Below are 10,283 nucleotides of genomic sequence, written 5' to 3' on the forward strand. Positions count from 1 at the left end.
ACACACACACACACACACACACACACACACACACACACACACACACACACACACACACACACACACACACACACACACACACACACACACACACACACACACACACACACACACACACACACACACACACATATATATATATAAAAGCACATATTCTAAGTTTTTCGTTTTGAAGAGGACATACGCGCACGCGCGATCATTATTACATAAATGTTCCTTGATTTTGCATCGAGCTTTTTTTTTATATCGTCCAATCATGACTACATCGGCTTCGGCGCCGGCCAAAGAATTGATTCGGCTCTCAAAGCTGATCGTGAGTCTCATCTCGACGTCTCGCTGGTGCATGGTCTCGTCGAGGACCGACAACTTTTTCTCGCTTTTGCAGACTTTTGTTGCTCGCGCTGTGCCGGCCGGCCTCTGCGTGAAAGATTTCGTGGGACTGTAGATCAGTACGGTTTCGCATGAGCTCGCGTATCCCGTAAGCCGGAGCCCCGGCACGATGAAAATTTCATCGCACGCGAAGAGAAGAGAGGCGAAGTGGGCCCGGGCCCGGGCCCAGCGGCCTGCATACGTGATACGCCTTCGTAGTTAATATAGGCCGGTTGCCGCCGCATTTCGCGACGATGCGTGGCTTCCTCGTGACGCATTTTTTGCGTTCGGTCACCGGGGTCCATTTTGACACGTATGGAAAGAAAGGGTTTATATAAAATAAATATATAAAATGAATATACAAGTGTAGGATTAATTATAGCCAGCCAGAACGAAAGCCGAATAAATTTAATAACTTTTTTATACTTTTTTTTTATATTATACTTTTTTAAACTTTTTTATTACTTTTTCAAAAATATGCAAAGTTAAAATATTCTATATGTATAGACTATTTAACTTTATATTTGTATATTTACTATAACTTTGTATTGTTATATTATATATCTATATATATATAATTTAATATACTTATATTTAAAATACAATATATTTATAAAATATTTTAACTTTGCATATTTTTTTTTATGTTACATTATATTAATTAACTCTCTCGTTAATTTTCCATGTAATTTAATCAAATTACTAAGTTGCGTATTCACAGCGAAACATAATATGTTTTTAATTTGATAAAATTGAATAAAATTGCGCACTTCTTCTACTGCTCCTGATTGTTAACACTTCTCCAAATCTTTCTATCATTAAGACTGAGAAATGAAAGATTTTACTTTAAATTGCTGCAGACTAAGCGCTAGAAAATGATTCGTTTGAATAATATCAGCGGAATTTCTTGATAATAGCGTATCGAATGAGAGGAAATTCTTTGAAAAGAAGCTTAACTAGCAGATGAATAAATCTGAAATGCTTTTTCGCATTTTATAACGCGAGAACAATTAGTAGCGAGTAAGTGATTTTAATTGTTCTGTGGCGTCTCGATTAATTAACAGCTTGATCGCCCGCGTTTCTCACGAAGAAAACATATCGCGAAAAATTAGCGATAAAAGCTTGAGAGGGCCGGGAGGTCCAACGTTACTTTACACGGTAAGCGGGTCACACGGTCGGGCGTTAAGCGCGGCTGGTGGAATGTGGCGAGGGAATTAAAGGCGAATCCTGTTATATCCTCCCGCAAGTAAATGGCCACTTTTCGCCCGTAAGTAGTCTCACGATTATCCGCGGAGTCATTAAATTTGCAGCAGGCCGGGAGGGCCAAGGTGGCGTGAGGAGTGGAAACTACTCTCTACTGTGGATTCAATATTAGATATCGCGCGCTACGAAATAAAAGTAAACGGGGAAAGAGAGAGTATAAATGGGGAACGAGGTAAAAAATACTGGGCCGATCGTATTAATCGTAAGACGATTCGAGAGGCAAAAAAAAGGGAAGAATACGCTACAGATGATCTGAATTAGGTTTGCTTTCAGTTTTGTAGCTGTTCCAATTACGACAAAAGTCATTAAATATACGTCATTATGAAAATTGAAGTATTTTAATCAAAAATATTTTGTGAATAATTTTCATGTATGAATGCACGTGATATAAAAGGATACATTTGTATATTTAACGGGAGAGCAATGTGGTCGACAAATGATGCCATATCATTACGAGGCAGAGTATTAAATACACTGTCAAAAATGCAAATATTTGGATACTACAAAAAAAATATAGTAGTTATGGCTGGTATTACTATCCTCGACCGATGTTGCTTTTGTAACATTACTGTATGGTGCACAGCGTTATAATAATATTTTACCAATTCATTAACACAAAAAAACCTGATCAGTTTTGCTACGTTTTTACGATGAGGTTTTTGAATTTTGATAAAAAAATCGTACGAGTTTCGTTTGTTGTTATCAGACAGTGGGCATAAAATATCGCGTTTTAGACGTTAGAAAACGATATTCTCGTGAGGTGCGCAAATTGAGGTGCCTCAGGTTTTATTAATATGCGAGATAATCTTGAAATTGCATCTCGCGTCGAATCCGCGCAATCGGGCTCTCCAATCTGGAGCTCCTAAATCTCCCACGGGAAAGGCTCTCCCGGTATCAATTCGCTAGTCCGGATTATTCGTCAGTGCCGTACAGTCGGGAACACAGAACAAGCCGAGAATCGATAAAGGAAAACCACTTTCATTTCATTCACGAACGGGGATTTCGTCAGCCGGCCGCGATCGGCTCGCATTAATTCTCATCGACGTAGATTTGACCGTCGTCGTGTTGGAGGTCTACGCGGCCCGGAGTTGGAGGCGCGCGAGCGTTCGCACGCATACCGACGACGAGTTCCGTGTGCGTGACACGCACCTTTGATGCTGTGTGGTCCACATGAGAGAGGGATAAAGTGAAACCGTGGGGCCACGCTGTCTCGGGGCCCGCTTCGATCCCAGAGTTTACACGCGAAACTTATCCACCCAGTTTCAAATTCGGCTCCGGCACGTTCGCCAAGGGGAATAGGACTCATAAATTCTAACCGTAACTTGTTATCGCAATCTGCTTCAACTTCTCGATCGCAAATCACTCGGCCAATGAATTTGGAACCGCGCGCAAATTACATGAAAAATTTATTTCTTAGCGTTTGTTCGCGAGATTGTAAATAAATTCCAGAAGAACAAGTCAAAATAACAAGTCATATTAATCGAATCGTGACAAAAAAATTCGGTCGATAATCGATCAATAAAAATGATGTCCAATTAATGTTATTTTGACTTTCTTGTTCTCCTTGGGAAATATACGGTTCCAGTTAAATATTTAATTATTTACAAATAGCACATAATGCGATATATTGTAAAATACTAATAATACCGTAAAATTTATGTCACGCGATAACAGTGATAAAGATGAGCTCCATCGAAACTCTCTCTCCTCTCGAGTGTGAAAGCAGATAGCATCGCCGCCGTACACACATGGTTCTCATGGTTCTCATAGTTTCCACCGACTTGACTTCTCAGCACATTATTTTCCAACCCCGCGAGGGAGCTATTATGTAAAATGCCTCGCATATACGGGCACCGTAAAGCCGAGTGGCCTTAATTCAGAAACGTCCTGCATAATTAAAGCTCTTCCCACTGGTTTCGTCCGGTGCATTAAGTCGACCCGTGGCGGTGCAGCTCCCCCGCGGCTTGACTTTCCTTCCCGAACCGAATCGATCGTAAATCATTCTTCCTCCGCGGGGATTTTCGTCGGAAACCATCACTTACGTCCGTTCGACTTTCGGAGAATCGAACGGAAACGCGCCGCGCCGGAGCCTGTCAAGAAAAACCGCGGTGCACATTCGCACCTCTCTCTTCTTCTCTCCTTCCTTCTTTATCGCGAGTTCAGTATTTACCGACATAATTAACGTGAGAATTTATTATAGAAGTGGCTATAAGATGTCGAATTTCAATACGACATTTGTATCTATGGTATATATTGAGAATTGCGAGAGCAACTCAAGAGATTTGATTTTTCGTGTTTAAGTACTAAATTATCGAGCTCATTATCAAAAAAGTGACAGATTTGTGTCATTACTTTCTCGTTGCATATGTTATCCGTAATTCGCTTTAAATCCGTTTCCGTTACATTTTCTCTTTCTACCTTTCTGTTTGTACAGCAATTTACATTTGTGCGTTCAAATTATTTTATTTTCTAGCTAGCGAATTTTTGTTAACAGATGATTCAGACAAGAACCGATGTTCTCGAATACTCTGAAGTTATACATATTGGATGATGAATGTAATTCGCGTATTAAATTTTGAAGATTTCTTAAATGAATTATTTCACGAAAGTTTATCTAAAATGTTTTCGATGAAGAAATACTGAAAAGAATTAAGGATCGATGAAAAACATCTTGAGAACGGATATTTATATCTGTTAATTCAGACAAGACATCGTTCATCAAGCAGCAATCAAATATTTTATTAAAATAAATAGAAATCAACTTTTTAAATACATTACTATTTTTATCACATTTATAAGTATATTCGTAGAATTTTTAGAGATTTTAAAAATTTTTTCGAAAAAAATATTTTATGTTAAATAAATTATACGTCTTATAAAAAAATTCGAATTTCTTTTATCAACTTTTTAAGAATATCATTCATATCCATCTAACAATCTTTCTTACTCTGTTAGGAACGAACGAATTTTTTTGTAAAGATAGTTTTTTCTTTTAACCACAAGAGAAAGAAATGAGGAGAAACGATTCATCATTTAGTATAGTTAGTGATTTTGTCTTTCGTTTACGGAGTTCATAAAAAGCGCATTAGAAAGGAAATAGCTTCAATGGAACACACAAAATGTAGTACGTCTTGGATGTCAAGGGTTGAGACAGATCTGTGGCTTTTCGACCAACATCTTTCTGTCGGCATCACTGACTCAATCTCGGGAGATGTCGTATCGCTCTTCTCTTTGCGCTCCTTATGACATACGGTCGTTCGCGCTTGAAAGAAACACGTTACGACGTTATAGCCCCGCGGAAACATGAAGATGTACGTTCGCATTCGTTTCGCACGCGGCGTGGCGAAGCGAAGCGAGATGAGAGGTGTATGTAACCCCTTAAGGGAATTAGTCACGGTCGCGTTTGATCGAATCCAGTCGAGAAACTACTTGGAACAGATCTCGTGAGCGGCCGGCCGTCACACCTGAGCGCGCGCGAGCTCGTTGAAGAATCGATAATTGCTTCCTTGTACCTGAAATTAGTAGTGGTCGCCGGATTTTCCCCTGGATCATTGGCTTCTTTACACACGCCTAACCTTTGCCCACAACGTGCTCTGAGATTCTCAAGGGATAGCAGATGGTTTGCCCTGGTCCTCGGACTTACTGAATTTCTGTTCAAACACATTTGTTTGAAATGATCGCTTCTCTCGATCAGCTGGGTCCTCGCCGAATATTCGATTCCTCTCAGGAAATTCGATTCAGTTAATTTGCATGTGACAACTCATGCACAGTCTCGTGGGACAAGAATGAGCGTTGTTGTCAGTAAATTAATGGCGAACGTTATGTGATAATGATCACATAAATATCTGTATGTATGTGCTATTCAGAAACATTAATCGAGGCTTAACTTATCCTTAATTTCCTTTTATCTTATTTTATAAAAAAATAGGAAGTCAGATAAAGTGATTAACGCTAATTAATATATCTTTAGAGAGTATCAATTTGAGCAGCATTATAAAGATTAAAATATATTAAAATAATAAGATACAAATTTTTATTAAAATTTTATTGTTACTATAACGAATGATCATTCGAGAAGTCATATTAAATGATACTTGTCTTCAATAAAAAAAAAAACTAAGTAAGTAGTAAAAAAATAATCAGAACAATCAAGAAAAATGTTACATCGCGTCCGCCGTAATACTTTTCTAACGATGTAAACGATAATTATACATTGTACTTACATCTGTGAGAGAAGAGAGTCATATAAGAGAAAAAAAGAGTTCTCCTTCTATGATTGTGCATCATCTTGGAACTTTTACCTGTGTCGACGACATAATGTGCGGTTTATATGTGCTGATTCCCATAACGATTTATGTCAGAACACGTATGATTCATTGGGTACTCATTTAATAATGAATCAAGTGGCAGTTGCAATTAGCACATCGCGGAAGATGGAACATTTAGTAGTAAGCATTAATCGACGAGAAAGTGTTCGCGAAGCTCCTTTACACAGCGATATAATCTCCCGTATTCTTACACAAGTTTTTTTTTTAATTTATTACAGAGATATATGATTCTACGGATTTCAAAATTTCACAATATTCTAGGAATATATCTTGCCACTATTTATGTATGTAATTGCAATAAAATTTATTTTATACTTAATTATTTATCGCGTATCTATTTTTGTATTTTTTTCAGTATGTCGCACTGAGTACGCACATATGATTAATTACTTTATTTAAGTCGTGTTCTCTTTTCGAATGGATTTGTCAATTACTGGATCGTTATCTTATTTTATTCATTCATTTTTAATTCCGGCTGGTGGTAAGTTCGGTTCTCCGATGAGAAAGTATCAGCGCCGCGCCATCGAGATTCTTTCAGATGGAAAATAGCGTATATAAGATTTAACGGTATTTGCATATTGGAGCATCGTCAGTATACCTAATTGACGTTCCTGCGATCTCAGTGATGCGTTAATTTTTTGAAGATAGTCTTTTTAATCGATCTTCGTGCTATAAAGCTTCTAACACGATCCTTTGCGTTCATTTTTCTTCGTTTCTTTTTCCTCTCGACCATTTTCTTTTCTCTTTCGAGCGTTCTATTCACGCATAAATTAACTCCGAGCGAGCCAACGACTCGTAAAGCTGCTAAGAGGAACCGTATTTGGCGGATGAAATGAAAAATGAGACGGCCGCAGACTGAATTTTCACACCGGCTTTCGCGATTTTGCAGGATGCGAGACATTATGGAATTTCGGAGTTGGAAATATTCCATCCGTGCTTTGAATTCATTACCGCACTTTTCGTAGATACTTAATAAGTTCAAAGTGAAATTGCGGCATTTCTTTAAAAAAGAAAAGAGTGTTTTAAAGCTGAACTTCGAAGAATAAGAATAGTCTACTTGAATTTATCAATAATCGCGCGCAAAATGTCTGATCGTCGATGAATTTAGTCGAACCGATTTAATTAAACAATTGTCGATCCCTTTAATTTCGCGGTGACAATCGGAGAATCGTGTCTGATAAAATGTTTCAGGCAGATAAGTAAATTAAATTCCGTTTAATGGATGTATCGAAGTATATCGTTTTTCGATAATTATAAGCCGCGCGTGACATTTCTCATAGTTTGATTTTCTAATATACTTATATGTCTTATCCCAGAAATGACTTGATTAATTACTATTAATTGCACGATTCCTAGAAGCCAATATCTCGAACGTCTTTTGACTTTCTCTTCTCGGATTCTAATCGGACAGAAAAACATGAAATAAATAAATAAGTGTTAATTATTAATTAACGATTGTTTAGAGAATTAATGCGCACGCGAGTAAATATTATATATTTGCGTAAATATACACACATATAATTAGCGATAGCTTTTTTACAATTTTGTTTATATAAATCTTTCTTTAATATATGGCATATTTATAGTCACGTGGATATAAAAAATAAACAAGATTGATAGATGTATTAATTTTAACTGGATTAATATTTGAATTTATTTATACAAATAAATGAACCATTCATTACATGAGATAGGAGATTTGAATAAAAAATAGAATGTGATTAAAAACATATAAAATAATTACAGAGCAGAATCAATATTTTATATGGTAAATTACTATCATATTACTATTATAAAATATAATTAATTATCATTAATATATGTATGTTAGATAAATCAGAAATTTCGAGTGTATCAAAATTATCTTCTCCGATATTTAATTCAAATTTCTATTCCGTATTGTAACTTTACTTCTCTGAGCGTGTATCTTTCTTCGTGATCTCTCTAGTTAATTTGTTTAATTAGTAAAATTATCATAAAGCCGCCTATTATCAAGATTCTTGTCTATCTTTAAATTTCGCTTCTAAGCCACAGAATTTCTTCGGATTTTGTCGGCATGATCGGGAAAGTCTAATATCATCGAGGCTATCGTGATTCGATTCTGATTTGATCTTCAAGGTCGGATGTCATCGATTCTAAAGGCGGCTTCGCACAAAGCGGTCGCCTTTGCCCATTCGTCCGAGTGTTTCACCTCTCTCTTTTCTTTCTTCCCTCTTTCTCCATCTCTTTCTTTCTGAGAATCTCGTTCAAGAGGAGATCGGCGCCCGAAGCAGCGTCTACCGTTAGCACGTGTGTCTCGTTATGCCACGATTCTACGTGCAAATACGACGAAAGCAACTTTCAGCAAGCTTCCGTCCTGCAACGGAGCACGTAGTCCTTTGTCATGGTCCAGTTTCTCGCGTCTTCGTGCATAATAATGTTTTGGTTCTACTCGAACAGCAAACTTTCGAAAACTGTCGAAATTTCAATGTTGCATAACTCTCACTTACTATGTTAGAACATTATCTTTAGACATTATGTAAATTCAATGAATTGTATGTACATCTTATATATATATCTTTTGAAATGAGTTATGTGCTAATTTAATAATATATATTTCATCGATTTTTATCATGATGAAATTTCTATTATATTATAGTTTTCTTGTATAGAGCCCAATCTTTTCCAATTATGCAATAAAATTTAGGTTTTTAAGTATCATCATTAAGCGATATTACTTGAGAGAATGCGTTAATAATCAGGGGAAATGATTCGTTGATGAGCCTCGAGAGCGAATCGATTCATTCGCACCTGACGCAGGTGAAAGTATCATCGTCGATCGCGCTTCGCCGATAACGTTCGCACATTCGAGAATTTTAGCCATTCCGAGTGTATCAAATTCAGCAATCGGTTTAATGAGTTGATTAACAGACGCAGAGACGAAACATTTTTTTTTGCATTTCCATTTTTCTTCTTATATAATTCAAAGCAAAAAATTGTCGTGTATATCGTCTTGAATAGTTTTTTAAATAAGCAACAAATATATTCCGTGCGTTAAATTGCCTCCTCATTGAACGTATAAATTCGGTTGAATTTGAAATTTTTCATACATACTAAAATATATGCTTGAAATAGATTCAAAGAAAGCTTCAAACTTATTTTAGTTTATCCAATTTTTAAATTTGAAATTACATTGCTATTTGAAAAGATATTTTAAAATAAGATATTTTAAAAACACAAGATATGCTACTTATAATTATTCTATTTAATATTTTCATAATATTTTTTTTTGCCAAAATGAAATGAATGTTAACTTATTAAAATCTGACATTTTTTGCTGAATCTCAAGTTACTATTATATTATTGCTTTTTAACGCAATTTTTATGATGAATAAATTTATTAATTTATGAAGTTGTTTTGTGAAAGTGCTCTGAATTTAATTTATTAATAAATATTATATATAACAAAAGAGTCACAACGCGACCTAATCAGTCTTGCAAAGATTACAGGACGCTGTATTTCACAGGATATCCTACTTTCCCCCAGAGTGAGTGCATTACTAGATTACGATAAGTCTTTGATGTCTCTAAGCTATAGATAGCTGCTTATTAAATTATTAGTATGCGAACGGATGTCATGTTGCTACACACGTGATGTCACCGTCTTGTTCGTTTGAAGTTCGCGTGAAGAATATCTAAACTGTCGCTTTATACATATATATACGACCGTATACTGTATGTCATGTATAAGCAATATCGTGTATTTCCTTTGTATCGTAAAGTATGAAAAATTTAGATAAACGATCTCTCTTATCCATCTTTCTCTTCCTCTGCCAATTGAAGTCGCAAATCCTGTCTGTGTACGCGAATGTATAATTTTCGCGGTTAGTGACAGTGACCCAGCCGCTACGGCCATTCGCGTCTGGCCCCGCTTCAAAGACTTTCTCGACGTGATCGTTAACAGGTACGATCGAATTCTCGTCGATCGATGAACGTCGAGACATCTAGCCCCTGGGAGTTGTCCTCGATCTTACAGAATCATACGGTTGCTTGTTCAAGTCACTTTTTAGCATGTAAAGATAATACCGTATTATTTAATCCATTTATGCTATATTTAATGTGCAATTCTAATTTAAAAATTGGAGATTGGAATGGAGTCCGAATTTGACGTTATGTAGTCCGCAGGGCTTTCGGAGAAATTGTATATATTTCTAAAATATGCAGCTGCAGCATTACGCAAAAATCGATACTGAATTTTCGAGGCTGTCAAGCAATCGCGTCTCCTTAATCAGATTTCGTTCGCCAGTAAATTCGTTATCAGCCAAAGTTCTCTCTCTCTCTCTC

Source organism: Atta cephalotes (assembly GCF_000143395.1).
Source record: "Atta cephalotes unplaced genomic scaffold scaffold00004, whole genome shotgun sequence".
Classification (NCBI taxonomy): Eukaryota; Metazoa; Arthropoda; class Insecta; order Hymenoptera; family Formicidae; genus Atta; species Atta cephalotes.